General features: G+C 39.2%; 43 non-coding genes across 43 annotated transcripts; all 43 read left to right on the top strand.

The window, feature by feature from the left end:
* The first annotated feature begins 222 nt into the window (after positions 1-222).
* TRNAA-AGC (transfer RNA alanine (anticodon AGC)) lies at positions 223-295 on the top strand. The gene has a single exon. It is a non-coding gene; the product is annotated as a tRNA-Ala (tRNA).
* Positions 296-647: 352 nt separating this feature from the next.
* TRNAK-CUU (transfer RNA lysine (anticodon CUU)) lies at positions 648-720 on the top strand. Its single transcript has one exon. It is a non-coding gene; the product is annotated as a tRNA-Lys (tRNA).
* Positions 721-1,405: 685 nt separating this feature from the next.
* Positions 1,406-1,478, top strand: TRNAK-CUU (transfer RNA lysine (anticodon CUU)). The gene has a single exon. It is a non-coding gene; the product is annotated as a tRNA-Lys (tRNA).
* A 344-nt stretch (positions 1,479-1,822) lies between these two features.
* TRNAA-AGC (transfer RNA alanine (anticodon AGC)) lies at positions 1,823-1,895 on the top strand. The gene has a single exon. It is a non-coding gene; the product is annotated as a tRNA-Ala (tRNA).
* Positions 1,896-2,247: 352 nt separating this feature from the next.
* On the top strand, positions 2,248-2,320 carry TRNAK-CUU (transfer RNA lysine (anticodon CUU)). The gene has a single exon. It is a non-coding gene; the product is annotated as a tRNA-Lys (tRNA).
* Positions 2,321-3,005: 685 nt separating this feature from the next.
* TRNAK-CUU (transfer RNA lysine (anticodon CUU)) lies at positions 3,006-3,078 on the top strand. Its single transcript has one exon. It is a non-coding gene; the product is annotated as a tRNA-Lys (tRNA).
* A 769-nt stretch (positions 3,079-3,847) lies between these two features.
* Positions 3,848-3,920, top strand: TRNAK-CUU (transfer RNA lysine (anticodon CUU)). The gene has a single exon. It is a non-coding gene; the product is annotated as a tRNA-Lys (tRNA).
* A 344-nt stretch (positions 3,921-4,264) lies between these two features.
* TRNAA-AGC (transfer RNA alanine (anticodon AGC)) lies at positions 4,265-4,337 on the top strand. The gene has a single exon. It is a non-coding gene; the product is annotated as a tRNA-Ala (tRNA).
* A 352-nt stretch (positions 4,338-4,689) lies between these two features.
* Positions 4,690-4,762, top strand: TRNAK-CUU (transfer RNA lysine (anticodon CUU)). Its single transcript has one exon. It is a non-coding gene; the product is annotated as a tRNA-Lys (tRNA).
* Positions 4,763-5,106: 344 nt separating this feature from the next.
* Positions 5,107-5,179, top strand: TRNAA-AGC (transfer RNA alanine (anticodon AGC)). Its single transcript has one exon. It is a non-coding gene; the product is annotated as a tRNA-Ala (tRNA).
* A 352-nt stretch (positions 5,180-5,531) lies between these two features.
* Positions 5,532-5,604, top strand: TRNAK-CUU (transfer RNA lysine (anticodon CUU)). Its single transcript has one exon. It is a non-coding gene; the product is annotated as a tRNA-Lys (tRNA).
* A 769-nt stretch (positions 5,605-6,373) lies between these two features.
* TRNAK-CUU (transfer RNA lysine (anticodon CUU)) lies at positions 6,374-6,446 on the top strand. The gene has a single exon. It is a non-coding gene; the product is annotated as a tRNA-Lys (tRNA).
* Positions 6,447-7,131: 685 nt separating this feature from the next.
* On the top strand, positions 7,132-7,204 carry TRNAK-CUU (transfer RNA lysine (anticodon CUU)). The gene has a single exon. It is a non-coding gene; the product is annotated as a tRNA-Lys (tRNA).
* Positions 7,205-7,973: 769 nt separating this feature from the next.
* Positions 7,974-8,046, top strand: TRNAK-CUU (transfer RNA lysine (anticodon CUU)). Its single transcript has one exon. It is a non-coding gene; the product is annotated as a tRNA-Lys (tRNA).
* Positions 8,047-8,731: 685 nt separating this feature from the next.
* On the top strand, positions 8,732-8,804 carry TRNAK-CUU (transfer RNA lysine (anticodon CUU)). Its single transcript has one exon. It is a non-coding gene; the product is annotated as a tRNA-Lys (tRNA).
* Positions 8,805-9,573: 769 nt separating this feature from the next.
* On the top strand, positions 9,574-9,646 carry TRNAK-CUU (transfer RNA lysine (anticodon CUU)). Its single transcript has one exon. It is a non-coding gene; the product is annotated as a tRNA-Lys (tRNA).
* A 344-nt stretch (positions 9,647-9,990) lies between these two features.
* On the top strand, positions 9,991-10,063 carry TRNAA-AGC (transfer RNA alanine (anticodon AGC)). Its single transcript has one exon. It is a non-coding gene; the product is annotated as a tRNA-Ala (tRNA).
* Positions 10,064-10,415: 352 nt separating this feature from the next.
* Positions 10,416-10,488, top strand: TRNAK-CUU (transfer RNA lysine (anticodon CUU)). Its single transcript has one exon. It is a non-coding gene; the product is annotated as a tRNA-Lys (tRNA).
* Positions 10,489-10,832: 344 nt separating this feature from the next.
* On the top strand, positions 10,833-10,905 carry TRNAA-AGC (transfer RNA alanine (anticodon AGC)). Its single transcript has one exon. It is a non-coding gene; the product is annotated as a tRNA-Ala (tRNA).
* Positions 10,906-11,257: 352 nt separating this feature from the next.
* Positions 11,258-11,330, top strand: TRNAK-CUU (transfer RNA lysine (anticodon CUU)). Its single transcript has one exon. It is a non-coding gene; the product is annotated as a tRNA-Lys (tRNA).
* Positions 11,331-11,674: 344 nt separating this feature from the next.
* Positions 11,675-11,747, top strand: TRNAA-AGC (transfer RNA alanine (anticodon AGC)). Its single transcript has one exon. It is a non-coding gene; the product is annotated as a tRNA-Ala (tRNA).
* A 352-nt stretch (positions 11,748-12,099) lies between these two features.
* TRNAK-CUU (transfer RNA lysine (anticodon CUU)) lies at positions 12,100-12,172 on the top strand. The gene has a single exon. It is a non-coding gene; the product is annotated as a tRNA-Lys (tRNA).
* Positions 12,173-12,941: 769 nt separating this feature from the next.
* On the top strand, positions 12,942-13,014 carry TRNAK-CUU (transfer RNA lysine (anticodon CUU)). Its single transcript has one exon. It is a non-coding gene; the product is annotated as a tRNA-Lys (tRNA).
* A 344-nt stretch (positions 13,015-13,358) lies between these two features.
* TRNAA-AGC (transfer RNA alanine (anticodon AGC)) lies at positions 13,359-13,431 on the top strand. Its single transcript has one exon. It is a non-coding gene; the product is annotated as a tRNA-Ala (tRNA).
* An 803-nt stretch (positions 13,432-14,234) lies between these two features.
* On the top strand, positions 14,235-14,307 carry TRNAA-AGC (transfer RNA alanine (anticodon AGC)). The gene has a single exon. It is a non-coding gene; the product is annotated as a tRNA-Ala (tRNA).
* A 352-nt stretch (positions 14,308-14,659) lies between these two features.
* TRNAK-CUU (transfer RNA lysine (anticodon CUU)) lies at positions 14,660-14,732 on the top strand. Its single transcript has one exon. It is a non-coding gene; the product is annotated as a tRNA-Lys (tRNA).
* Positions 14,733-15,076: 344 nt separating this feature from the next.
* Positions 15,077-15,149, top strand: TRNAA-AGC (transfer RNA alanine (anticodon AGC)). Its single transcript has one exon. It is a non-coding gene; the product is annotated as a tRNA-Ala (tRNA).
* A 352-nt stretch (positions 15,150-15,501) lies between these two features.
* Positions 15,502-15,574, top strand: TRNAK-CUU (transfer RNA lysine (anticodon CUU)). Its single transcript has one exon. It is a non-coding gene; the product is annotated as a tRNA-Lys (tRNA).
* Positions 15,575-15,918: 344 nt separating this feature from the next.
* Positions 15,919-15,991, top strand: TRNAA-AGC (transfer RNA alanine (anticodon AGC)). The gene has a single exon. It is a non-coding gene; the product is annotated as a tRNA-Ala (tRNA).
* Positions 15,992-16,343: 352 nt separating this feature from the next.
* TRNAK-CUU (transfer RNA lysine (anticodon CUU)) lies at positions 16,344-16,416 on the top strand. The gene has a single exon. It is a non-coding gene; the product is annotated as a tRNA-Lys (tRNA).
* A 769-nt stretch (positions 16,417-17,185) lies between these two features.
* TRNAK-CUU (transfer RNA lysine (anticodon CUU)) lies at positions 17,186-17,258 on the top strand. Its single transcript has one exon. It is a non-coding gene; the product is annotated as a tRNA-Lys (tRNA).
* Positions 17,259-17,602: 344 nt separating this feature from the next.
* On the top strand, positions 17,603-17,675 carry TRNAA-AGC (transfer RNA alanine (anticodon AGC)). Its single transcript has one exon. It is a non-coding gene; the product is annotated as a tRNA-Ala (tRNA).
* An 803-nt stretch (positions 17,676-18,478) lies between these two features.
* Positions 18,479-18,551, top strand: TRNAA-AGC (transfer RNA alanine (anticodon AGC)). The gene has a single exon. It is a non-coding gene; the product is annotated as a tRNA-Ala (tRNA).
* A 352-nt stretch (positions 18,552-18,903) lies between these two features.
* Positions 18,904-18,976, top strand: TRNAK-CUU (transfer RNA lysine (anticodon CUU)). Its single transcript has one exon. It is a non-coding gene; the product is annotated as a tRNA-Lys (tRNA).
* Positions 18,977-20,622: 1,646 nt separating this feature from the next.
* Positions 20,623-20,695, top strand: TRNAK-CUU (transfer RNA lysine (anticodon CUU)). The gene has a single exon. It is a non-coding gene; the product is annotated as a tRNA-Lys (tRNA).
* Positions 20,696-21,039: 344 nt separating this feature from the next.
* Positions 21,040-21,112, top strand: TRNAA-AGC (transfer RNA alanine (anticodon AGC)). The gene has a single exon. It is a non-coding gene; the product is annotated as a tRNA-Ala (tRNA).
* Positions 21,113-22,341: 1,229 nt separating this feature from the next.
* Positions 22,342-22,414, top strand: TRNAK-CUU (transfer RNA lysine (anticodon CUU)). Its single transcript has one exon. It is a non-coding gene; the product is annotated as a tRNA-Lys (tRNA).
* Positions 22,415-22,758: 344 nt separating this feature from the next.
* TRNAA-AGC (transfer RNA alanine (anticodon AGC)) lies at positions 22,759-22,831 on the top strand. Its single transcript has one exon. It is a non-coding gene; the product is annotated as a tRNA-Ala (tRNA).
* A 1,229-nt stretch (positions 22,832-24,060) lies between these two features.
* On the top strand, positions 24,061-24,168 carry TRNAK-CUU (transfer RNA lysine (anticodon CUU)). Its single transcript has 2 exons — positions 24,061-24,097; positions 24,133-24,168. It is a non-coding gene; the product is annotated as a tRNA-Lys (tRNA).
* A 344-nt stretch (positions 24,169-24,512) lies between these two features.
* TRNAA-AGC (transfer RNA alanine (anticodon AGC)) lies at positions 24,513-24,585 on the top strand. The gene has a single exon. It is a non-coding gene; the product is annotated as a tRNA-Ala (tRNA).
* Positions 24,586-25,389: 804 nt separating this feature from the next.
* TRNAA-AGC (transfer RNA alanine (anticodon AGC)) lies at positions 25,390-25,462 on the top strand. Its single transcript has one exon. It is a non-coding gene; the product is annotated as a tRNA-Ala (tRNA).
* An 804-nt stretch (positions 25,463-26,266) lies between these two features.
* Positions 26,267-26,339, top strand: TRNAA-AGC (transfer RNA alanine (anticodon AGC)). The gene has a single exon. It is a non-coding gene; the product is annotated as a tRNA-Ala (tRNA).
* A 352-nt stretch (positions 26,340-26,691) lies between these two features.
* On the top strand, positions 26,692-26,764 carry TRNAK-CUU (transfer RNA lysine (anticodon CUU)). The gene has a single exon. It is a non-coding gene; the product is annotated as a tRNA-Lys (tRNA).
* The last annotated feature ends 226 nt before the right edge of the window (positions 26,765-26,990 follow it).

Raw genomic sequence — 26,990 nt, 5'->3', positions numbered from 1 at the left:
AACTTCAAGATTAGGTAGGGCATTAGTCTAGATTAACATACAGCGATATTACTCCTATTCAAGTACTAAACAGGCCAACCTGAACTGTAAAACATCCCCTAAGTGGAGGTAAGGCATCAGTTAGGAGTGAACTGAACACTCATGTAATGGGCAATTTGACGTCAAATAAAGTGTGGTAGGCATTACCATTACTTTTGAAATGTTATTCTGAGGGAGCACACGGGGGAATTAGCTCAAATGGTAGAGCGCTCGCTTAGCATGCGAGAGGTAGCGGGATCGATGCCCGCATTCTCCATTCTAAAATGTACATACATTTTATTTTTAACTTGTCATTGCCAAGCTTGTTGCATAGTAAGAACAGATAAATCACAGATGGCTTTCATATATGGTCACATCATAACAACTAAAGTGGTTTTATCAAAAGGGTTTAGGTATTCGTTAGCTTGTGAGAGCAATTTGAGTTCTTATGCAATCTCACAATGACATTTCCACAACTTCCATTTCAATTTTGTCTCATTTTACTTGACACTCTGTCCACTGAGGGATCTATAAATGATAAGTTCCTTGAAAAACAAGAGTTGAGGAATATCCAGGAACTGGTTTTCTTAATGAAAAACGATCAGTTTGCATACTACTTTAAAGAGGGAGCCTGGCTAGCTCAGTCGGTGGAGCATGAGACTCTTAATCTCAGGGTCGTGGGTTCGAGCCCCACGTTGGGCGAAAACGAGTAATTTTTGCAGGATTATTGCATTGGATCTCATAATATGGCAATTAATCTTGCATTAGACATGCAATAACTCCCATAAATTGTATATCTTTGGTTTCCCATTGGTGGGAAATGTAACTTCAAGATTAGGTAGGGCATTAGTCTAGATTAACATACAGCGATATTACTCCTATTCAAGTACTAAACAGGCCAACCTGCACTGTAAAACATCCCCTAAGTGGAGGTAAGACATCAGTTAGGAGTGAACTGAACAGGGGAAGTAGCTCAAATGGTAGAGCGCTCGCTTAGCATGCGAGAGGTAGTGGTATCGATGCCCGCATTCTCCATTCTAAAATGTACATACATTTTATTTTTAACTTGTCATTGCCAAGCTTGTTGCATAGTAAGAACAGATAAATCACAGATGGCTTTCATATATGGTCACATCATAACAACTAAAGGGGTTTTATCAAAAGGGTTTAGGTATTCGTTAGCTTGTGAGAGCAATTTGAGTTCTTATGTAATCTCACAATGACATTTCCACAACTTCCATTTCAATTTTGTCTCATTTTACTTGACACTCTGTCCACTGAGGGATCTATAAATGATAAGTTCCTTGAAAAACAAGAGTTGAGGAATATCCAGGAACTGGTTTTCTTAATGAAAAATGATCAGTTTGCATTCTACTTTAAAGAGGGAGCCCGGCTAGCTCAGTCGGTAGAGCATGAGACTCTTGATCTCAGGGTCGTGGGTTCGAGCCCCACGTTGGGCGAAAACGAGTAATTTTTCCAGGATTATTGCATTGGATCTCATAATATGGCAATTCATCTTGCATTAGACATGCAATAACTCCCAAAAATTGTATATCTTTGGTTTCCCATTGGTGGGAAATGTAACTTCAAGATTAGGTAGGGCATTAGTCTAGATTAACATACAGCGATATTACTCCTATTCAAGTACTAAACAGGCCAACCTGAACTGTAAAACATCCCCTAAGTGGAGGTAAGGCATCAGTTAGGAGTGAACTGAACACTCATGTAATGGGCAATTTGACGTCAAATAAAGTGTGGTAGGCATTACCATTACTTTTGAAATGTTATTCTGAGGGAGCAAACGGGGGAATTAGCTCAAATGGTAGAGCGCTCGCTTAGCATGCGAGAGGTAGCGGGATCGATGCCCGCATTCTCCATTCTAAAATGTACATACATTTTATTTTTAACTTGTCATTGCCAAGCTTGTTGCATAGTAAGAACAGATAAATCACAGATGGCTTTCATATATGGTCACATCATAACAACTAAAGTGGTTTTATCAAAAGGGTTTAGGTATTCGTTAGCTTGTGAGAGCAATTTGAGTTCTTATGCAATCTCACAATGACATTTCCACAACTTCCATTTCAATTTTGTCTCATTTTACTTGACACTCTGTCCACTGAGGGATCTATAAATGATAAGTTCCTTGAAAAACAAGAGTTGAGGAATATCCAGGAACTGGTTTTCTTAATGAAAAACGATCAGTTGGCATACTACTTTAAAGAGGGAGCCTGGCTAGCTCAGTCGGTAGAGCATGAGACTCTTAATCTCAGGGTCGTGGGTTCGAGCCCCACGTTGGGCGAAAACGATTAATTTTTGCAGGATTATTGCATTGGATCTCATAATATGGCAATTAATCTTGCATTAGACATGCAATAACTCCCATAAATTGTATATCTTTGGTTTCCCATTGGTGGGAAATGTAACTTCAAGATTAGGTAGGGCATTAGTCTAGATTAACATACAGCGATATTACTCCTATTCAAGTACTAAACAGGCCAACCTGCACTGTAAAACATCCCCTAAGTGGAGGTAAGGCATCAGTTAGGAGTGAACTGAACAGGGGAAGTAGCTCAAATGGTAGAGCGCTCGCTTAGCATGCGAGAGGTAGTGGTATCGATGCCCGCATTCTCCATTCTAAAATGTACATACATTTTATTTTTAACTTGTCATTGCCAAGCTTGTTGCATAGTAAGAACAGATAAATCACAGATGGCTTTCATATATGGTCACATCATAACAACTAAAGGGGTTTTATCAAAAGGGTTTAGGTATTCGTTAGCTTGTGAGAGCAATTTGAGTTCTTATGTAATCTCACAATGACATTTCCACAACTTCCATTTCAATTTTGTCTCATTTTACTTGACACTCTGTCCACTGAGGGATCTATAAATGATAAGTTCCTTGAAAAACAAGAGTTGAGGAATATCCAGGAACTGGTTTTCTTAATGAAAAATGATCAGTTTGCATTCTACTTTAAAGAGGGAGCCCGGCTAGCTCAGTCGGTAGAGCATGAGACTCTTAATCTCAGGGTCGTGGGTTCGAGCCCCACGTTGGGCAAAAACATGTATTTTTTGCAGATTTATTGTGTTGGATCTCATAATATGGCAATTAATCTTGCATTAGACATGCAATAACTCCCAAAAATTGTATATCTTTGGTTTCCCATTGGTGGGAAATGTAACTTCAAGATTAGGTAGGGCATTAGTCTAGATTAACATACAGCGATATTACTCCTATTCAAGTACTTAACAGGCCAACCTGAACTGTAAAACATCCCCTAAGTGGAGGTAAGGCATCAGTTAGGAGTGAACTGAACACTCATGTAATGGGCAATTTGACATCAAATAAAGTGTGGTAGGCATTACCATTACTTTTGAAATGTTATTCTGAGGGATCACACAGGGGAATTAGCTCAAATGGTAGAGCGCTCGCTTAGCATGCGAGAAGTAGCGGGATCGATGCCCGCATTCTCCATTCTAAAATGTACATACATTTTATTTTTAACTTGTCATTGCCAAGCTTGTTGCATAGTAAGAACAGATAAATCACAGATGGCTTTCATATATGGTCACATCATAACAACTAAAGGGGTTTTATCAAAAGGGTTTAGGTATTCGTTAGCTTGTGAGAGCAATTTGAGTTCTTATGCAATCTCACAATGACATTTCCACAACTTCCATTTCAATTTTGTCTCATTTTACTTGACACTCTGTCCACTGAGGGATCTATAAATGATAAGTTCCTTGAAAAACAAGAGTTGAGGAATATCCAGGAACTGGTTTTCTTAATGAAAAACGATCAGTTTGCGTTCTACTTTAAAGAGGGAGCCCGGCTAGCTCAGTCGGTAGAGCATGAGACTCTTAATCTCAGGGTCGTGGGTTCGAGCCCCACGTTGGGCAAAAACGAGTAATTTTTGCAGGATTATTGCATTGGATCTCATAATATGGCAATTAATCTTGCATTAGACATGCAATAACTCCCAAAAATTGTATATCTTTGGTTTCCCATTGGTGGGAAATGTAACTTCAAGATTAGGTAGGGCATTAGTCTAGATTAACATACAGCGATATTACTCCTATTCAAGTACTTAACAGGCCAACCTGAACTGTAAAACATCCCCTAAGTGGAGGTAAGGCATCAGTTAGGAGTGAACTGAACACTCATGTAATGGGCAATTTGACATCAAATAAAGTGTGGTAGGCATTACCATTACTTTTGAAATGTTATTCTGAGGGAGCACACAGGGGAATTAGCTCAAATGGTAGAGCGCTCGCTTAGCATGCGAGAGGTAGCGGGATCGATGCCCGCATTCTCCATTCTAAAATGTACATACATTTTATTTTTAACTTGTCATTGCCAAGCTTGTTGCATAGTAAGAACAGATAAATCACAGATGGCTTTCATATATGGTCACATCATAACAACTAAAGTGGTTTTATCAAAAGGGTTTAGGTATTCGTTAGCTTGTGAGAGCAATTTGAGTTCTTATGCAATCTCACAATGACATTTCCACAACTTCCATTTCAATTTTGTCTCATTTTACTTGACACTCTGTCCACTGAGGGATCTATAAATGATAAGTTCCTTGAAAAACAAGAGTTGAGGAATATCCAGGAACTGGTTTTCTTAATGAAAAACGATCAGTTTGCATACTACTTTAAAGAGGGAGCCTGGCTAGCTCAGTCGGTAGAGCATGAGACTCTTGATCTCAGGGTCGTGGGTTCGAGCCCCACGTTGGGCGAAAACGAGTAATTTTTGCAGGATTATTGCATTGGATCTCATAATATGGCAATTCATCTTGCATTAGACATGCAATAACTCCCAAAAATTGTATATCTTTGGTTTCCCATTGGTGGGAAATGTAACTTCAAGATTAGGTAGGGCATTAGTCTAGATTAACATACAGCCATATTACTCCTATTCAAGTACTAAACAGGCCAACCTGAACTGTAAAACATCCCCTAAGTGGAGGTAAGGCATCAGTTAGGAGTGAACTGAACACTCATGTAATGGGCAATTTGACATCAAATAAAGTGTGGTAGGCATTACCATTACTTTTGAAATGTTATTCTGAGGGAGCACACGGGGGAATTAGCTCAAATGGTAGAGCGCTCGCTTAGCATGCGAGAGGTAGCGGGATCGATGCCCGCATTCTCCATTCTAAAATGTACATACATTTTATTTTTAACTTGTCATTGCCAAGCTTGTTGCATAGTAAGAACAGATAAATCACAGATGGCTTTCATATATGGTCACATCATAACAACTAAAGTGGTTTTATCAAAAGGGTTTAGGTATTCGTTAGCTTGTGAGAGCAATTTGAGTTCTTATGCAATCTCACAATGACATTTCCACAACTTCCATTTCAATTTTGTCTCATTTTACTTGACACTCTGTCCACTGAGGGATCTATAAATGATAAGTTCCTTGAAAAACAAGAGTTGAGGAATATCCAGGAACTGGTTTTCTTAATGAAAAACGATCAGTTTGCATACTACTTTAAAGAGGGAGCCTGGCTAGCTCAGTCGGTAGAGCATGAGACTCTTAATCTCAGGGTCGTGGGTTCGAGCCCCACGTTGGGCGAAAACGAGTAATTTTTGCAGGATTATTGCATTGGATCTCATAATATGGCAATTCATCTTGCATTAGACATGCAATAACTCCCAAAAATTGTATATCTTTGGTTTCCCATTGGTGGGAAATGTAACTTCAAGATTAGGTAGGGCATTAGTCTAGATTAACATACAGCGATATTACTCCTATTCAAGTACTAAACAGGCCAACCTGAACTGTAAAACATCCCCTAAGTGGAGGTAAGGCATCAGTTAGGAGTGAACTGAACACTCATGTAATGGGCAATTTGACGTCAAATAAAGTGTGGTAGGCATTACCATTACTTTTGAAATGTTATTCTGAGGGAGCACACAGGGGAATTAGCTCAAATGGTAGAGCGCTCGCTTAGCATGCGAGAGGTAGCGGGATAGATGCCCGCATTCTCCATTCTAAAATGTACATACATTTTATTTTTAACTTGTCATTGCCAAGCTTGTTGCATAGTAAGAACAGATAAATCACAGATGGCTTTCATATATGGTCACATCATAACAACTAAAGTGGTTTTATCAAAAGGGTTTAGGTATTCGTTAGCTTGTGAGAGCAATTTGAGTTCTTATGCAATCTCACAATGACATTTCCACAACTTCCATTTCAATTTTGTCTCATTTTACTTGACACTCTGTCCACTGAGGGATCTATAAATGATAAGTTCCTTGAAAAACAAGAGTTGAGGAATATCCAGGAACTGGTTTTCTTAATGAAAAACGATCAGTTTGCATACTACTTTAAAGAGGGAGCCTGGCTAGCTCAGTCGGTAGAGCATGAGACTCTTAATCTCAGGGTCGTGGGTTCGAGCCCCACGTTGGGCGAAAACGATTAATTTTTGCAGGATTATTGCATTGGATCTCATAATATGGCAATTAATCTTGCATTAGACATGCAATAACTCCCATAAATTGTATATCTTTGGTTTCCCATTGGTGGGAAATGTAACTTCAAGATTAGGTAGGGCATTAGTCTAGATTAACATACAGCGATATTACTCCTATTCAAGTACTAAACAGGCCAACCTGCACTGTAAAACATCCCCTAAGTGGAGGTAAGGCATCAGTTAGGAGTGAACTGAACAGGGGAAGTAGCTCAAATGGTAGAGCGCTCGCTTAGCATGCGAGAGGTAGTGGTATCGATGCCCGCATTCTCCATTCTAAAATGTACATACATTTTATTTTTAACTTGTCATTGCCAAGCTTGTTGCATAGTAAGAACAGATAAATCACAGATGGCTTTCATATATGGTCACATCATAACAACTAAAGGGGTTTTATCAAAAGGGTTTAGGTATTCGTTAGCTTGTGAGAGCAATTTGAGTTCTTATGTAATCTCACAATGACATTTCCACAACTTCCATTTCAATTTTGTCTCATTTTACTTGACACTCTGTCCACTGAGGGATCTATAAATGATAAGTTCCTTGAAAAACAAGAGTTGAGGAATATCCAGGAACTGGTTTTCTTAATGAAAAATGATCAGTTTGCATTCTACTTTAAAGAGGGAGCCCGGCTAGCTCAGTCGGTAGAGCATGAGACTCTTAATCTCAGGGTCGTGGGTTCGAGCCCCACGTTGGGCAAAAACATGTATTTTTTGCAGATTTATTGTGTTGGATCTCATAATATGGCAATTAATCTTGCATTAGACATGCAATAACTCCCAAAAATTGTATATCTTTGGTTTCCCATTGGTGGGAAATGTAACTTCAAGATTAGGTAGGGCATTAGTCTAGATTAACATACAGCGATATTACTCCTATTCAAGTACTTAACAGGCCAACCTGAACTGTAAAACATCCCCTAAGTGGAGGTAAGGCATCAGTTAGGAGTGAACTGAACACTCATGTAATGGGCAATTTGACATCAAATAAAGTGTGGTAGGCATTACCATTACTTTTGAAATGTTATTCTGAGGGATCACACAGGGGAATTAGCTCAAATGGTAGAGCGCTCGCTTAGCATGCGAGAAGTAGCGGGATCGATGCCCGCATTCTCCATTCTAAAATGTACATACATTTTATTTTTAACTTGTCATTGCCAAGCTTGTTGCATAGTAAGAACAGATAAATCACAGATGGCTTTCATATATGGTCACATCATAACAACTAAAGGGGTTTTATCAAAAGGGTTTAGGTATTCGTTAGCTTGTGAGAGCAATTTGAGTTCTTATGCAATCTCACAATGACATTTCCACAACTTCCATTTCAATTTTGTCTCATTTTACTTGACACTCTGTCCACTGAGGGATCTATAAATGATAAGTTCCTTGAAAAACAAGAGTTGAGGAATATCCAGGAACTGGTTTTCTTAATGAAAAACGATCAGTTTGCGTTCTACTTTAAAGAGGGAGCCCGGCTAGCTCAGTCGGTAGAGCATGAGACTCTTAATCTCAGGGTCGTGGGTTCGAGCCCCACGTTGGGCAAAAACGAGTAATTTTTGCAGGATTATTGCATTGGATCTCATAATATGGCAATTAATCTTGCATTAGACATGCAATAACTCCCAAAAATTGTATATCTTTGGTTTCCCATTGGTGGGAAATGTAACTTCAAGATTAGGTAGGGCATTAGTCTAGATTAACATACAGCGATATTACTCCTATTCAAGTACTAAACAGGCCAACCTGCACTGTAAAACATCCCCTAAGTGGAGGTAAGGCATCAGTTAGGAGTGAACTGAACAGGGGAAGTAGCTCAAATGGTAGAGCGCTCGCTTAGCATGCGAGAGGTAGTGGTATCGATGCCCGCATTCTCCATTCTAAAATGTACATACATTTTATTTTTAACTTGTCATTGCCAAGCTTGTTGCATAGTAAGAACAGATAAATCACAGATGGCTTTCATATATGGTCACATCATAACAACTAAAGGGGTTTTATCAAAAGGGTTTAGGTATTCGTTAGCTTGTGAGAGCAATTTGAGTTCTTATGTAATCTCACAATGACATTTCCACAACTTCCATTTCAATTTTGTCTCATTTTACTTGACACTCTGTCCACTGAGGGATCTATAAATGATAAGTTCCTTGAAAAACAAGAGTTGAGGAATATCCAGGAACTGGTTTTCTTAATGAAAAATGATCAGTTTGCATTCTACTTTAAAGAGGGAGCCCGGCTAGCTCAGTCGGTAGAGCATGAGACTCTTAATCTCAGGGTCGTGGGTTCGAGCCCCACGTTGGGCAAAAACATGTATTTTTTGCAGATTTATTGTGTTGGATCTCATAATATGGCAATTAATCTTGCATTAGACATGCAATAACTCCCAAAAATTGTATATCTTTGGTTTCCCATTGGTGGGAAATGTAACTTCAAGATTAGGTAGGGCATTAGTCTAGATTAACATACAGCGATATTACTCCTATTCAAGTACTTAACAGGCCAACCTGAACTGTAAAACATCCCCTAAGTGGAGGTAAGGCATCAGTTAGGAGTGAACTGAACACTCATGTAATGGGCAATTTGACATCAAATAAAGTGTGGTAGGCATTACCATTACTTTTGAAATGTTATTCTGAGGGATCACACAGGGGAATTAGCTCAAATGGTAGAGCGCTCGCTTAGCATGCGAGAAGTAGCGGGATCGATGCCCGCATTCTCCATTCTAAAATGTACATACATTTTATTTTTAACTTGTCATTGCCAAGCTTGTTGCATAGTAAGAACAGATAAATCACAGATGGCTTTCATATATGGTCACATCATAACAACTAAAGGGGTTTTATCAAAAGGGTTTAGGTATTCGTTAGCTTGTGAGAGCAATTTGAGTTCTTATGCAATCTCACAATGACATTTCCACAACTTCCATTTCAATTTTGTCTCATTTTACTTGACACTCTGTCCACTGAGGGATCTATAAATGATAAGTTCCTTGAAAAACAAGAGTTGAGGAATATCCAGGAACTGGTTTTCTTAATGAAAAACGATCAGTTTGCGTTCTACTTTAAAGAGGGAGCCCGGCTAGCTCAGTCGGTAGAGCATGAGACTCTTAATCTCAGGGTCGTGGGTTCGAGCCCCACGTTGGGCAAAAACGAGTAATTTTTGCAGGATTATTGCATTGGATCTCATAATATGGCAATTAATCTTGCATTAGACATGCAATAACTCCCAAAAATTGTATATCTTTGGTTTCCCATTGGTGGGAAATGTAACTTCAAGATTAGGTAGGGCATTAGTCTAGATTAACATACAGCGATATTACTCCTATTCAAGTACTTAACAGGCCAACCTGAACTGTAAAACATCCCCTAAGTGGAGGTAAGGCATCAGTTAGGAGTGAACTGAACACTCATGTAATGGGCAATTTGACATCAAATAAAGTGTGGTAGGCATTACCATTACTTTTGAAATGTTATTCTGAGGGAGCACACAGGGGAATTAGCTCAAATGGTAGAGCGCTCGCTTAGCATGCGAGAGGTAGCGGGATCGATGCCCGCATTCTCCATTCTAAAATGTACATACATTTTATTTTTAACTTGTCATTGCCAAGCTTGTTGCATAGTAAGAACAGATAAATCACAGATGGCTTTCATATATGGTCACATCATAACAACTAAAGTGGTTTTATCAAAAGGGTTTAGGTATTCGTTAGCTTGTGAGAGCAATTTGAGTTCTTATGCAATCTCACAATGACATTTCCACAACTTCCATTTCAATTTTGTCTCATTTTACTTGACACTCTGTCCACTGAGGGATCTATAAATGATAAGTTCCTTGAAAAACAAGAGTTGAGGAATATCCAGGAACTGGTTTTCTTAATGAAAAACGATCAGTTTGCATACTACTTTAAAGAGGGAGCCTGGCTAGCTCAGTCGGTAGAGCATGAGACTCTTGATCTCAGGGTCGTGGGTTCGAGCCCCACGTTGGGCGAAAACGAGTAATTTTTGCAGGATTATTGCATTGGATCTCATAATATGGCAATTCATCTTGCATTAGACATGCAATAACTCCCAAAAATTGTATATCTTTGGTTTCCCATTGGTGGGAAATGTAACTTCAAGATTAGGTAGGGCATTAGTCTAGATTAACATACAGCGATATTACTCCTATTCAAGTACTAAACAGGCCAACCTGAACTGTAAAACATCCCCTAAGTGGAGGTAAGGCATCAGTTAGGAGTGAACTGAACACTCATGTAATGGGCAATTTGACATCAAATAAAGTGTGGTAGGCATTACCATTACTTTTGAAATGTTATTCTGAGGGAGCACACGGGGGAATTAGCTCAAATGGTAGAGCGCTCGCTTAGCATGCGAGAGGTAGCGGGATCGATGCCCGCATTCTCCATTCTAAAATGTACATACATTTTATTTTTAACTTGTCATTGCCAAGCTTGTTGCATAGTAAGAACAGATAAATCACAGATGGCTTTCATATATGGTCACATCATAACAACTAAAGTGGTTTTATCAAAAGGGTTTAGGTATTCGTTAGCTTGTGAGAGCAATTTGAGTTCTTATGCAATCTCACAATGACATTTCCACAACTTCCATTTCAATTTTGTCTCATTTTACTTGACACTCTGTCCACTGAGGGATCTATAAATGATAAGTTCCTTGAAAAACAAGAGTTGAGGAATATCCAGGAACTGGTTTTCTTAATGAAAAACGATCAGTTTGCATACTACTTTAAAGAGGGAGCCTGGCTAGCTCAGTCGGTAGAGCATGAGACTCTTAATCTCAGGGTCGTGGGTTCGAGCCCCACGTTGGGCGAAAACGAGTAATTTTTGCAGGATTATTGCATTGGATCTCATAATATGGCAATTCATCTTGCATTAGACATGCAATAACTCCCAAAAATTGTATATCTTTGGTTTCCCATTGGTGGGAAATGTAACTTCAAGATTAGGTAGGGCATTAGTCTAGATTAACATACAGCGATATTACTCCTATTCAAGTACTAAACAGGCCAACCTGAACTGTAAAACATCCCCTAAGTGGAGGTAAGGCATCAGTTAGGAGTGAACTGAACACTCATGTAATGGGCAATTTGACGTCAAATAAAGTGTGGTAGGCATTACCATTACTTTTGAAATGTTATTCTGAGGGAGCACACAGGGGAATTAGCTCAAATGGTAGAGCGCTCGCTTAGCATGCGAGAGGTAGCGGGATCGATGCCCGCATTCTCCATTCTAAAATGTACATACATTTTATTTTTAACTTGTCATTGCCAAGCTTGTTGCATAGTAAGAACAGATACATCACAGATGGCTTTCATATATGGTCACATCATAACAACTAAAGGTGTTTTATCAAAAGGGTTTAGGTATTCGTTAGCTTGTGAGAGCAATTTGAGTTCTTATGCAATCTCACAATGACATTTCCACAACTTCCATTTCAATTTTGTCTCATTTTACTTGACACTCTGTCCACTGAGGGATCTATAAATGATAAGTTCCTTGAAAAACAAGAGTTGAGGAATATCCAGGAACTGGTTTTCTTAATGAAAAACGATCAGTTTGCATACTACTTTAAAGAGGGAGCCCGGCTAGCTCAGTCGGTAGAGCATGAGACTCTTAATCTCAGGGTCGTGGGTTCGAGCCCCACGTTGGGCGAAAACGAGTAATTTTTGCAGGATTATTGCATTGGATCTCATCATATGGCAATTAATCTTGCATTAGACATGCAATAACTCCCAAAAATTGTATATCTTTGGTTTCCCATTGGTGGGAAATGTAACTTCAAGATTAGGTAGGGCATTAGTCTAGATTAACATACAGCGATATTACTCCTATTCAAGTACTAAACAGGCCAACCTGAACTGTAAAACATCCCCTAAGTGGAGGTAAGGAATCAGTTAGGAGTGAACTGAACACTCATGTAATGGGCAATTTGACGTCAAATAAAGTGTCGTAGGCATTAACATTACTTTTGAAATGTTATTCTGAGGGAGCACACAGGGGAATTAGCTCAAATGGTAGAGCACTCGCTTAGCATGCGAGAGGTAGCGGTATCGATGCCCGCATTCTCCATTCTAAAATGTACATACATTTTATTTTTAACTTGTCATTGCCAAGCTTGTTGCATAGTAAGAACAGATAAATCACAGATGGCTTTAATATATGGTCACATCATAACAACTAAAGGGGTTTTATCAAAAGGGTTTAGGTATTCGTTAGCTTGTGAGAGCAATTTGAGTTCTTATGCAATCTCACAATGACATTTCCACAACTTCCATTTCAATTTTGTCTCATTTTACTTGACACTCTGTCCACTGAGGGATCTATAAATGATAAGTTCCTTGAAAAACAAGAGTTGAGGAATATCCAGGAACTGGTTTTCTTAATGAAAAATGATCAGTTTGCATTCTACTTTAAAGAGGGAGCCCGGCTAGCTCAGTCGGTAGAGCATGAGACTCTTAATCTCAGGGTCGTGGGTTCGAGCCCCACGTTGGGCGAAAATGAGTATTTTTTGCAGGATTATTGTGTTGGATCTCATAATATGGCAATTAATCTTGCATTAGACATGCAATAACTCCCAAAAATTGTATATCTTTGGTTTCCCATTGGTGGGAAATGTAACTTCAAGATTAGGTAGGGCATTAGTCTAGATTAACATACAGCGATATTACTCCTATTCAAGTACTTAACAGGCCAACCTGAACTGTAAAACATCCCCTAAGTGGAGGTAAGGCATCAGTTAGGAGTGAACTGAACACTCATGTAATGGGCAATTTGACATCAAATAAAGTGTGGTAGGCATTACCATTACTTTTGAAATGTTATTCTGAGGGAGCACACAGGGGAATTAGCTCAAATGGTAGAGCGCTCGCTTAGCATGCGAGAGGTAGCGGGATCGATGCCCGCATTCTCCATTCTAAAATGTACAGACATTTTATTTTTAACTTGTCATTGCCAAGCTTGTTGCATAGTAAGAACAGATAAATCACAGATGGCTTTCATATATGGTCACATCATAACAACTAAAGCTGTTTTATCAAAAGGGTTTAGGTATTCGTTAGCTTGTGAGAGCAATTTGAGTTCTTATGCAATCTCACAATGACATTTCCACAACTTCCATTTCAATTTTGTCTCATTTTACTTGACACTCTGTCCACTGAGGGATCTATAAATGATAAGTTCCTTGAAAAACAAGAGTTGAGGAATATCCAGGAACTGGTTTTCTTAATGAAAAACGATCAGTTTGCATACTACGTTAAAGAGGGAGCCCGGCTAGCTCAGTCGGTAGAGCATGAGACTCTTGATCTCAGGGTCGTGGGTTCGAGCATGAGACTCTTAATCTCAGGGTCGTGGGTTTGAGCCCCACGTTGGGCGAAAACGAGTAATTTTTGCAGGATTATTGCATTGGATCTCATAATATGGCAATTAATCTTGCATTAGACATGCAATAACTCCCAAAAATTGTATATCTTTGGTTTCCCATTGGTGGGAAATGTAACTTCAAGATTAGGTAGGGCATTAGTCTAGATTAACATACAGCGATATTACTCCTATTCAAGTACTAAACAGGCCAACCTGAACTGTAAAACATCCCCTAAGTGGAGGTAAGGCATCAGTTAGGAGTGAACTGAACACTCATGTAATGGGCAATTTGACGTCAAATAAAGTGTCTAGGAATTAACATTACTTTTGAAATGTTATTCTGAGGGAGCACACAGGGGAATTAGCTCAAATGGTAGAGCGCTCGCTTAGCATGCGAGAGGTAGCGGGATCGATGCCCGCATTCTCCATTCTAAAATGTACATACATTTTATTTTTAACTTGTCATTGCCAAGCTTGTTGCATAGTAAGAACAGATAAATCACAGATGGCTTTCATATATGGTCACATCATAACAACTAAAGGGGTTTTATCAAAAGGGTTTAGGTATTCGTTAGCTTGTGAGAGCAATTTGAGTTCTTATGCAATCTCACAATGACATTTCCACAACTTCCATTTCAATTTTGTCTCATTTTACTTGACACTCTGTCCACTGAGGGATCTATAAATGATAAGTTCCTTGAAAAACAAGAGTTGAGGAATATCCAGGAACTGGTTTTCTTAATGAAAAACGATCAGTTTGCGTTCTACTTTAAAGAGGGAGCCCGGCTAGCTCAGTCGGTAGAGCATGAGACTCTTAATCTCAGGGTCGTGGGTTCGAGCCCCACGTTGGGCAAAAACGAGTAATTTTTGCAGGATTATTGCATTGGATCTCATAATATGGCAATTAATCTTGCATTAGACATGCAATAACTCCCAAAAATTGTATATCTTTGGTTTCCCATTGGTGGGAAATGTAACTTCAAGATTAGGTAGGGCATTAGTCTAGATTAACATACAGCGATATTACTCCTATTCAAGTACTAAACAGGCCAACCTGAACTGTAAAACATCCCCTAAGTGGAGGTAAGGCATCAGTTAGGAGTGAACTGAACACTCATGTAATGGGCAATTTGACATCAAATAAAGTGTGGTAGGCATTACCATTACTTTTGAAATGTTATTCTGAGGGAGCACACGGGGGAATTAGCTCAAATGGTAGAGCGCTCGCTTAGCATGCGAGAGGTAGCGGGATCGATGCCCGCATTCTCCATTCTAAAATGTACATACATTTTATTTTTAACTTGTCATTGCCAAGCTTGTTGCATAGTAAGAACAGATAAATCACAGATGGCTTTCATATATGGTCACATCATAACAACTAAAGTGGTTTTATCAAAAGGGTTTAGGTATTCGTTAGCTTGTGAGAGCAATTTGAGTTCTTATGCAATCTCACAATGACATTTCCACAACTTCCATTTCAATTTTGTCTCATTTTACTTGACACTCTGTCCACTGAGGGATCTATAAATGATAAGTTCCTTGAAAAACAAGAGTTGAGGAATATCCAGGAACTGGTTTTCTTAATGAAAAACGATCAGTTTGCATACTACTTTAAAGAGGGAGCCTGGCTAGCTCAGTCGGTAGAGCATGAGACTCTTAATCTCAGGGTCGTGGGTTCGAGCCCCACGTTGGGCGAAAACGAGTAATTTTTGCAGGATTATTGCATTGGATCTCATAATATGGCAATTCATCTTGCATTAGACATGCAATAACTCCCAAAAATTGTATATCTTTGGTTTCCCATTGGTGGGAAATGTAACTTCAAGATTAGGTAGGGCATTAGTCTAGATTAACATACAGCGATATTACTCCTATTCAAGTACTAAACAGGCCAACCTGAACTGTAAAACATCCCCTAAGTGGAGGTAAGGCATCAGTTAGGAGTGAACTGAACACTCATGTAATGGGCAATTTGACGTCAAATAAAGTGTGGTAGGCATTACCATTACTTTTGAAATGTTATTCTGAGGGAGCACACAGGGGAATTAGCTCAAATGGTAGAGCGCTCGCTTAGCATGCGAGAGGTAGCGGGATCGATGCCCGCATTCTCCATTCTAAAATGTACATACATTTTATTTTTAACTTGTCATTGCCAAGCTTGTTGCATAGTAAGAACAGATACATCACAGATGGCTTTCATATATGGTCACATCATAACAACTAAAGGTGTTTTATCAAAAGGGTTTAGGTATTCGTTAGCTTGTGAGAGCAATTTGAGTTCTTATGCAATCTCACAATGACATTTCCACAACTTCCATTTCAATTTTGTCTCATTTTACTTGACACTCTGTCCACTGAGGGATCTATAAATGATAAGTTCCTTGAAAAACAAGAGTTGAGGAATATCCAGGAACTGGTTTTCTTAATGAAAAACGATCAGTTTGCATACTACTTTAAAGAGGGAGCCCGGCTAGCTCAGTCGGTAGAGCATGAGACTCTTAATCTCAGGGTCGTGGGTTCGAGCCCCACGTTGGGCGAAAACGAGTAATTTTTGCAGGATTATTGCATTGGATCTCATCATATGGCAATTAATCTTGCATTAGACATGCAATAACTCCCAAAAATTGTATATCTTTGGTTTCCCATTGGTGGGAAATGTAACTTCAAGATTAGGTAGGGCATTAGTCTAGATTAACATACAGCGATATTACTCCTATTCAAGTACTAAACAGGCCAACCTGAACTGTAAAACATCCCCTAAGTGGAGGTAAGGAATCAGTTAGGAGTGAACTGAACACTCATGTAATGGGCAATTTGACGTCAAATAAAGTGTCGTAGGCATTAACATTACTTTTGAAATGTTATTCTGAGGGAGCACACAGGGGAATTAGCTCAAATGGTAGAGCACTCGCTTAGCATGCGAGAGGTAGCGGTATCGATGCCCGCATTCTCCATTCTAAAATGTACATACATTTTATTTTTAACTTGTCATTGCCAAGCTTGTTGCATAGTAAGAACAGATAAATCACAGATGGCTTTCATATATGGTCACATCATAACAACTAAAGGGGTTTTATCAAAAGGGTTTAGGTATTCGTTAGCTTGTGAGAGCAATTTGAGTTCTTATGCAATCTCACAATGACATTTCCACAACTTCCATTTCAATTTTGTCTCATTTTACTTGACACTCTGTCCACTGAGGGATCTATAAATGATAAGTTCCTTGAAAAACAAGAGTTGAGGAATATCCAGGAACTGGTTTTCTTAATGAAAAATGATCAGTTTGCATTCTACTTTAAAGAGGGAGCCCGGCTAGCTCAGTCGGTAGAGCATGAGACTCTTAATCTCAGGGTCGTGGGTTCGAGCCCCACGTTGGGCGAAAATGAGTATTTTTTGCAGGATTATTGTGTTGGATCTCATAATATGGCAATTAATCTTGCATTAGACATGCAATAACTCCCAAAAATTGTATATCTTTGGTTTCCCATTGGTGGGAAATGTAACTTCAAGATTAGGTAGGGCATTAGTCTAGATTAACATACAGCGATATTACTCCTATTCAAGTACTTAACAGGCCAACCTGAACTGTAAAACATCCCCTAAGTGGAGGTAAGGCATCAGTTAGGAGTGAACTGAACACTCATGTAATGGGCAATTTGACATCAAATAAAGTGTGGTAGGCATTACCATTACTTTTGAAATGTTATTCTGAGGGAGCACACAGGGGAATTAGCTCAAATGGTAGAGCGCTCGCTTAGCATGCGAGAGGTAGCGGGATCGATGCCCGCATTCTCCATTCTAAAATGTACAGACATTTTATTTTTAACTTGTCATTGCCAAGCTTGTTGCATAGTAAGAACAGATAAATCACAGATGGCTTTCATATATGGTCACATCATAACAACTAAAGCTGTTTTATCAAAAGGGTTTAGGTATTCGTTAGCTTGTGAGAGCAATTTGAGTTCTTATGCAATCTCACAATGACATTTCCACAACTTCCATTTCAATTTTGTCTCATTTTACTTGACACTCTGTCCACTGAGGGATCTATAAATGATAAGTTCCTTGAAAAACAAGAGTTGAGGAATATCCAGGAACTGGTTTTCTTAATGAAAAACGATCAGTTTGCATACTACGTTAAAGAGGGAGCCCGGCTAGCTCAGTCGGTAGAGCATGAGACTCTTGATCTCAGGGTCGTGGGTTCGAGCATGAGACTCTTAATCTCAGGGTCGTGGGTTTGAGCCCCACGTTGGGCGAAAACGAGTAATTTTTGCAGGATTATTGCATTGGATCTCATAATATGGCAATTAATCTTGCATTAGACATGCAATAACTCCCAAAAATTGTATATCTTTGGTTTCCCATTGGTGGGAAATGTAACTTCAAGATTAGGTAGGGCATTAGTCTAGATTAACATACAGCGATATTACTCCTATTCAAGTACTAAACAGGCCAACCTGAACTGTAAAACATCCCCTAAGTGGAGGTAAGGCATCAGTTAGGAGTGAACTGAACACTCATGTAATGGGCAATTTGACGTCAAATAAAGTGTCTAGGAATTAACATTACTTTTGAAATGTTATTCTGAGGGAGCACACAGGGGAATTAGCTCAAATGGTAGAGCGCTCGCTTAGCATGCGAGAGGTAGCGGGATCGATACCCGCATTCTCCATTCTAAAATGTACATACATTTTATTTTTAACTTGTCATTGCCAAGCTTGTTGCATAGTAAGAACAGATAAATCACAGATGGCTTTCATATATGGTCACATCATAACAACTAAAGGGGTTTTATCAAAAGGGTTTAGGTATTCGTTAGCTTGTGAGAGCAATTTGAGTTCTTATGTAATCTCACAATGACATTTCCACAACTTCCATTTCAATTTTGTCTCATTTTACTTGACACTCTGTCCACTGAGGGATCTATAAATGATAAGTTCCTTGAAAAACAAGAGTTGAGGAATATCCAGGAACTGGTTTTCTTAATGAAAAATGATCAGTTTGCATTCTACTTTAAAGAGGGAGCCCGGCTAGCTCAGTCGGTAGAGCATGAGACTCTTAATCTCAGGGTTGTGGGTTCAAGCCCCACGTTGGGCGAAAACGAGTATTTTTTGCAGGATTATTGCATTGGATCTCATAATATGGCAATTAATCTTGCATTAGACATGCAATAACTCCCAAAAATTGTATATGTTTGGTTTCCCATTGGTGGGAAATGTAACTTCAAGATTAGGTAGGGCATTAGTCTAGATTAACATACAGCGATATTACTCCTATTCAAGTACTAAACAGGCCAACCTGAACTGTAAAACATCCCCTAAGTGGAGGTAAGGCATCAGTTAGGAGTGAACTGAACACTCATGTAATGGGCAATTTGACATCAAATAAAGTGTGGTAGGCATTACCATTACTTTTGAAATGTTATTCTGAGGGAGCACACAGGGGAATTAGCTCAAATGGTAGAGCGCTCGCTTAGCATGCAATAGGTAGCGGGATCGATGCCCGCATTCTCCATTCTAAAATGTACATACATTTTATTTTTAACTTGTCAATGCCAAGCTTGTTGCATAGTAAGAACAGATAAATCACAGATGGCTTTCATATATGGTCACATCATAACAACTAAAGGTGTTTTATCAAAAGGGTTTAGGTATTCGTTAGCTTGTGAGAGCAATTTGAGTTCTTATGCAATCTCACAATGACATTTCCACAACTTCCATTTCAATTTTGTCTCATTTTACTTGACACTCTGTCCACTGAGGGATCTATAAATGATAAGTTTCTTGAAAAACAAGAGTTGAGGAATATCCAGGAACTGGTTTTCTTAATGAAAAACGATCAGTTTGCATACTACTTTAAAGAGGGAGCCCGGCCAGCTCAGTCGGTAGAGCATGAGACTCTTGATCTCAGGGTTGTGGGTTCGAGCATGAGACTCTTAATCTCAGGGTCGTGGGTTCGAGCCCCACGTTGGGCGAAAACGAGTAATTTTTGCAGGATTATTGCATTGGATCTCATAATATGGCAATTAATCTTGCATTAGACATGCAATAACTCCCAAAAATTGTATATCTTTGGTTTCCCATTGGTGGGAAATGTAACTTCAAGATTAGGTAGGGCATTAGTCTAGATTAACATACAGCGATATTACTCCTATTCAAGTACTAAACAGGCCAACCTGAACTGTAAAACATCCCCTAAGTGGAGGTAAGGCATCAGTTAGGAGTGAACTGAACACTCATGTAATGGGCAATTTGACATCAAATAAAGTGTGGTAGGCATTACCATTACTTTTGAAATGTTATTCTGAGGGAGCACACAGGGGAATTAGCTCAAATGGTAGAGCGCTCGCTTAGCATGCAATAGGTAGCGGGATCGATGCCCGCATTCTCCATTCTAAAATGTACATACATTTTATTTTTAACTTGTCAATGCCAAGCTTGTTGCATAGTAAGAACAGATAAATCACAGATGGCTTTCATATATGGTCACATCATAACAACTAAAGGTGTTTTATCAAAAGGGTTTAGGTATTCGTTAGCTTGTGAGAGCAATTTGAGTTCTTATGCAATCTCACAATGACATTTCCACAACTTCCATTTCAATTTTGTCTCATTTTACTTGACACTCTGTCCACTGAGGGATCTATAAATGATAAGTTCCTTGAAAAACAAGAGTTGAGGAATATCCAGGAACTGGTTTTCTTAATGAAAAACGATCAGTTTGCATTCTACTTTAAAGAGGGAGCCCGGCTAGCTCAGTCGGTAGAGCATGAGACTCTTAATCTCAGGGTCGTGGGTTCGAGCCCCACGTTGGGCGAAAACGAGTACTTTTTGCAGGATTATTGCATTGGATCTCATAATATGGCAATTAATCTTGCATTAGACATGCAATAACTCCCAAAAATTGTATATCTCTTTTTTCCAATTGGTGGGAAATGTAACTTCAAGATTAGGTAGGGCATTAGTCTAGATTAACATACAGCGATATTACTCCTATTCAAGTACTAAACAGGCCAACCTGAACTGTAAAACATCCCCTAAGTGGAGGTAAGGCATCAGTTAGGAGTGAACTGAACACTCATGTAATGTGCAATTTGACGTCAAATAAAGTGTGGAAGGCATTAACATTACTTTTGAAATGTTATTCTGAGGGAGCACACAGGGGAATTAGCTCAGATGGTAGAGCGCTCGCTTAGCATGCGAGAGGTAGCGGGATCGATGCCCGCATTCTCCATTCTAAAATGTACATACATTTTATTTTTAACTTGTCATTGCCAAGCTTGTTGCATAGTAAGAACAGATAAATCACAGATGGCTTTCATATATGGTCACATCATAACAACTAAAGGTGTTTTATCAAAAGGGTTTAGGTATTCGTTAGCTTGTGAGAGCAATTTGAGTTCTTATGCAATCTCACAATGACATTTCCACAACTTCCATTTCAATTTTGTCTCATTTTACTTGACACTCTGTCCACTGAGGGATCTATAAATGATAAGTTCCTTGAAAAACAAGAGTTGAGGAATATCCAGGAACTGGTTTTCTTAATGAAAAACTATCAGTTTGCATACTACTTTAAAGAGGGAGCCCGGCTAGCTCAGTCGGTAGAGCATGAGACTCTTGATCTCAGGGTCGTGGGTTTGAGCATGAGACTCTTAATCTCTGGGTCGTGGGTTCGAGCCCCACGTTGGGCGAAAACGAGTAATTTTTGCAGGATTATTGCATTGGATCTCATAATATGGCAATTAATCTTGCATTAGACATGCAATAACTCCCAAAAATTGTATATCTTTGGTTTCCCATTGGTGGGAAATGTAACTTCAAGATTAGGTAGGGCATTAGTCTAGATTAACATACAGCGATATTACTCCTATTCAAGTACTAAACAGGCCAACCTGAACTGTAAAACATCCCCTAAGTGGAGGTAAGGCATCAGTTAGGAGTGAACTGAACACTCATGTAATGGGCAATTTGACATCAAATAAAGTGTGGTAGGCATTACCATTACTTTTGAAATGTTATTCTGAGGGAGCACACAGGGGAATTAGCTCAAGTGGTAGAGCGCTCGCTTAGCATGCGAGAGGTAGCGGGATTGATGCCCGCATTCTCCATTCTAAAATGTACATACATTTTATTTTTAACTTGTCATTGCCAAGCTTGTTGCATAGTAAGAACAGATAAATCACAGATGGCTTTCATATATGGTCACATCATAACAACTAAAGGTGTTTTATCAAAAGGGTTTAGGTATTCGTTAGCTTGTGAGAGCAATTTGAGTTCTTATGCAATCTCACAATGACATTTCCACAACTTCCATTTCAATTTTGTCTCATTTTACTTGACACTCTGTCCACTGAGGGATCTATAAATGATAAGTTCCTTGAAAAACAAGAGTTGAGGAATATCCAGGAACTGGTTTTCTTAATGAAAAACGATCAGTTTGCATTCTACTTTAAAGAGGGAGCCCGGCTAGCTCAGTCGGTAGAGCATGAGACTCTTAATCTCAGGGTCGTGGGTTCGAGCCCCACGTTGGGCGAAAACGAGTACTTTTTGCAGGATTATTGCATTGGATCTCATAATATGGCAATTAATCTTGCATTAGACATGCAATAACTCCCAAAAATTGTATATCTCTTTTTTCCAATTGGTGGGAAATGTAACTTCAAGATTAGGTAGGGCATTAGTCTAGATTAACATACAGCGATATTACTCCTATTCAAGTACTAAACAGGCCAACCTGAACTGTAAAACATCCCCTAAGTGGAGGTAAGGCATCAGTTAGGAGTGAACTGAACACTCATGTAATGTGCAATTTGACGTCAAATAAAGTGTGGAAGGCATTAACATTACTTTTGAAATGTTATTCTGAGGGAGCACACAGGGGAATTAGCTCAGATGGTAGAGCGCTCGCTTAGCATGCGAGAGGTAGCGGGATCGATGCCCGCATTCTCCATTCTAAAATGTACATACATTTTATTTTTAACTTGTCATTGCCAAGCTTGTTGCATAGTAAGAACAGATAAATCACAGATGGCTTTCATATATGGTCACATCATAACAACTAAAGGTGTTTTATCAAAAGGGTTTAGGTATTCGTTAGCTTGTGAGAGCAATTTGAGTTCTTATGCAATCTCACAATGACATTTCCACAACTTCCATTTCAATTTTGTCTCATTTTACTTGACACTCTGTCCACTGAGGGATCTATAAATGATAAGTTCCTTGAAAAACAAGAGTTGAGGAATATCCAGGAACTGGTTTTCTTAATGAAAAACTATCAGTTTGCATACTACTTTAAAGAGGGAGCCCGGCTAGCTCAGTCGGTAGAGCATGAGACTCTTGATCTCAGGGTCGTGGGTTCGAGCATGAGACTCTTAATCTCTGGGTCGTGGGTTCGAGCCCCACGTTGGGCGAAAACGAGTAATTTTTGCAGGATTATTGCATTGGATCTCATAATATGGCAATTAATCTTGCATTAGACATGCAATAACTCCCAAAAATTGTATATCTTTGGTTTCCCATTGGTGGGAAATGTAACTTCAAGATTAGGTAGGGCATTAGTCTAGATTAACATACAGCGATATTACTCCTATTCAAGTACTAAACAGGCCAACCTGAACTGTAAAACATCCCCTAAGTGGAGGTAAGGCATCAGTTAGGAGTGAACTGAACACTCATGTAATGGGCAATTTGACATCAAATAAAGTGTGGTAGGCATTACCATTACTTTTGAAATGTTATTCTGAGGGAGCACACAGGGGAATTAGCTCAAGTGGTAGAGCGCTCGCTTAGCATGCGAGAGGTAGCGGGATTGATGCCCGCATTCTCCATTCTAAAATGTACATACATTTTATTTTTAACTTGTCATTGCCAAGCTTGTTGCATAGTAAGAACAGATAAATCACAGATGGCTTTCATATATGGTCACATCATAACAACTAAAGGTGTTTTATCAAAAGGGTTTAGGTATTCGTTAGCTTGTGAGAGCAATTTGAGTTCTTATGCAATCTCACAATGACATTTCCACAACTTCCATTTCAATTTTGTCTCATTTTACTTGACACTCTGTCCACTGAGGGATCTATAAATGATAAGTTCCTTGAAAAACAAGAGTTGAGGAATATCCAGGAACTGGTTTTCTTAATGAAAAACGATCAGTTTGCATACTACTTTAAAGAGGGAGCCCGGCTAGCTCAGTCGGTAGAGCATGAGACTCTTGATCTCAGGGTCGTGGGTTCGAGCATGAGACTCTTAATCTCAGGGTCGTGGGTTCGAGCCCCACGTTGGGCGAAAACGAGTAATTTTTGCAGGATTATTGCATTGGATCTCATAATATGGCAATTAATCTTGCATTAGACATGCAATAACTCCCAAAAATTGTATATCTTTGGTTTCCCATTGGTGGGAAATGTAACTTCAAGATTAGGTAGGGCATTAGTCTAGATTAACATACAGCGATATTACTCCTATTCAAGTACTAAACAGGCCAACCTGAACTGTAAAACATCCCCTAAGTGGAGGTAAGGCATCAGTTAGGAGTGAACTGAACACTCATGTAATGGGCAATTTGACATCAAATAAAGTGTGGTAGGCATTACCATTACTTTTGAAATGTTATTCTGAGGGAGCACACAGGGGAATTAGCTCAAATGGTAGAGCGCTCGCTTAGCATGCGAGAGGTAGCGGGATCGATGCCCGCATTCTCCATTCTAAAATGTACATACATTTTATTTTTAACTTGTCATTGCCAAGCTTGTTGCATAGTAAGAACAGATAAATCACAGATGGCTTTCATATATGGTCACATCATAACAACTAAAGGTGTTTTATCAAAAGGGTTTAGGTATTCGTTAGCTTGTGAGAGCAATTTGAGTTCTTATGCAATCTCACAATGACATTTCCACAACTTCCATTTCAATTTTGTCTCATTTTACTTGACACTCTGTCCACTGAGGGATCTATAAATGATAAGTTCCTTGAAAAACAAGAGTTGAGGAATATCCAGGAACTGGTTTTCTTAATGAAAAACGATCAGTTTGCATACTACTTTAAAGAGGGAGCCCGGCCAGCTCAGTCGGTAGAGCATGAGACTCTTGATCTCAGGGTCGTGGGTTCGAGCATGAGACTCTTAATCTCAGGGTCGTGGGTTCGAGCCCCACGTTGGGCGAAAACGAGTAATTTTTGCAGGATTATTGCATTGGATCTCATAATATGGCAATTAATCTTGCATTAGACATGCAATAACTCCCAAAAATTGTATATCTTTGGTTTCCCATTGGTGGGAAATGTAACTTCAAGATTAGGTAGGGCATTAGTCTAGATTAACATACAGCGATATTACTCCTATTCAAGTACTAAACAGGCCAACCTGAACTGTAAAACATCCCCTAAGTGGAGGTAAGGCATCAGTTAGGAGTGAACTGAACACTCATGTAATGTGCAATTTGACGTCAAATAAAGTGTGGAAGGCATTAACATTACTTTTGAAATGTTATTCTGAGGGAGCACACAGGGGAATTAGCTCAAATGGTAGAGCGCTCGCTTAGCATGCGAGAGGTAGCGGGATCGATGCCCGCATTCTCCATTCTAAAATGTACATACATTTTATTTTTAACTTGTCATTGCCAAGCTTGTTGCATAGTAAGAACAGATAAATCACAGATGGCTTTCATATATGGTCACATCATAACAACTAAAGGTGTTTTATCAAAAGGGTTTAGGTATTCGTTAGCTTGTGAGAGCAATTTGAGTTCTTATGCAATCTCACAATGACATTTCCACAACTTCCATTTCAATTTTGTCTCATTTTACTTGACACTCTGTCCACTGAGGGATCTATAAATGATAAGTTCCTTGAAAAACAAGAGTTGAGGAATATCCAGGAACTGGTTTTCTTAATGAAAAACGATCAGTTTGCATACTACTTTAAAGAGGGGGCCCGGCCAGCTCAGTCGGTAGAGCATGAGACTCTTGATCTCAGGGTCGTGGGTTCGAGCATGAGACTCTTAATCTCAGGGTCGTGGGTTCGAGCCCCACGTTGGGCGAAAACGAGTAATTTTTGCAGGATTATTGCATTGGATCTCATAATATGGCAATTAATCTTGCATTAGACATGCAATAACTCCCAAAAATTGTATATCTTTGGTTTCCCATTGGTGGGAAATGTAACTTCAAGATTAGGTAGGGCATTAGTCTAGATTAACATACAGCGATATTACTCCTATTCAAGTACTAAACAGGCCAACCTGAACTGTAAAACATCCCCTAAGTGGAGGTAAGGCATCAGTTAGGAGTGAACTGAACACTCATGTAATGGGCAATTTGACGTCAAATAAAGTGTCGTAGGCATTAACATTACTTTTGAAATGTTATTCTGAGGGAGCACACAGGGGAATTAGCTCAAATGGTAGAGCGCTCGCTTAGCATGCGAGAGGTAGCGGGATCGATGCCCGCATTCTCCATTCTAAAATGTACATACATTTTATTTTTAACTTGTCATTGCCGAGCTTGTTGCATAGTAAGAACAGATAAATCACAGATGGCTTTCATATATGGTCACATCATAACAACTAAAGGGGTTTTATCAAAAGGGTTTAGGTATTCGTTAGCTTGTGAGAGCAATTTGAGTTCTTATGCAATCTCACAATGACATTTCCACAACTTCCATTTCAATTTTGTCTCATTTTACTTGACACTCTGTCCACTGAGGGATCTATAAATGATAAGTTCCTTGAAAAACAAGAGTTGAGGAATATCCAGGAACTGGTTTTCTTAATGAAAAATGATCAGTTTGCATTCTACTTTAAAGAGGGAGCCCGGCTAGCTCAGTCGGTAGAGCATGAGACTCTTAATCTCAGGGTTGTGGGTTCGAGCCCCACGTTGGGCGAAAACGAGTATTTTTTGCAGGATTATTGTGTTGGATCTCATAATATGGCAATTAATCTTGCATTAGACATGCAATAACTCCCAAAAATTGTATATCTTTGGTTTCCCATTGGTGGGAAATGTAACTTCAAGATTAGGTAGGGCATTAGTCTAGATTAACATACAGCGATATTACTCCTATTCAAGTACTTAACAGGCCAACCTGAACTGTAAAACATCCCCTAAGT

This window comes from Lissotriton helveticus, chromosome 1_2 (assembly GCF_964261635.1).
Source record: "Lissotriton helveticus chromosome 1_2, aLisHel1.1, whole genome shotgun sequence".
In the NCBI taxonomy this organism is placed as follows: domain Eukaryota; kingdom Metazoa; phylum Chordata; class Amphibia; order Caudata; family Salamandridae; genus Lissotriton; species Lissotriton helveticus.
Note: the sequence above shows the minus strand (reverse complement) of the source record. Positions and strands in the feature narration are given on the sequence as shown.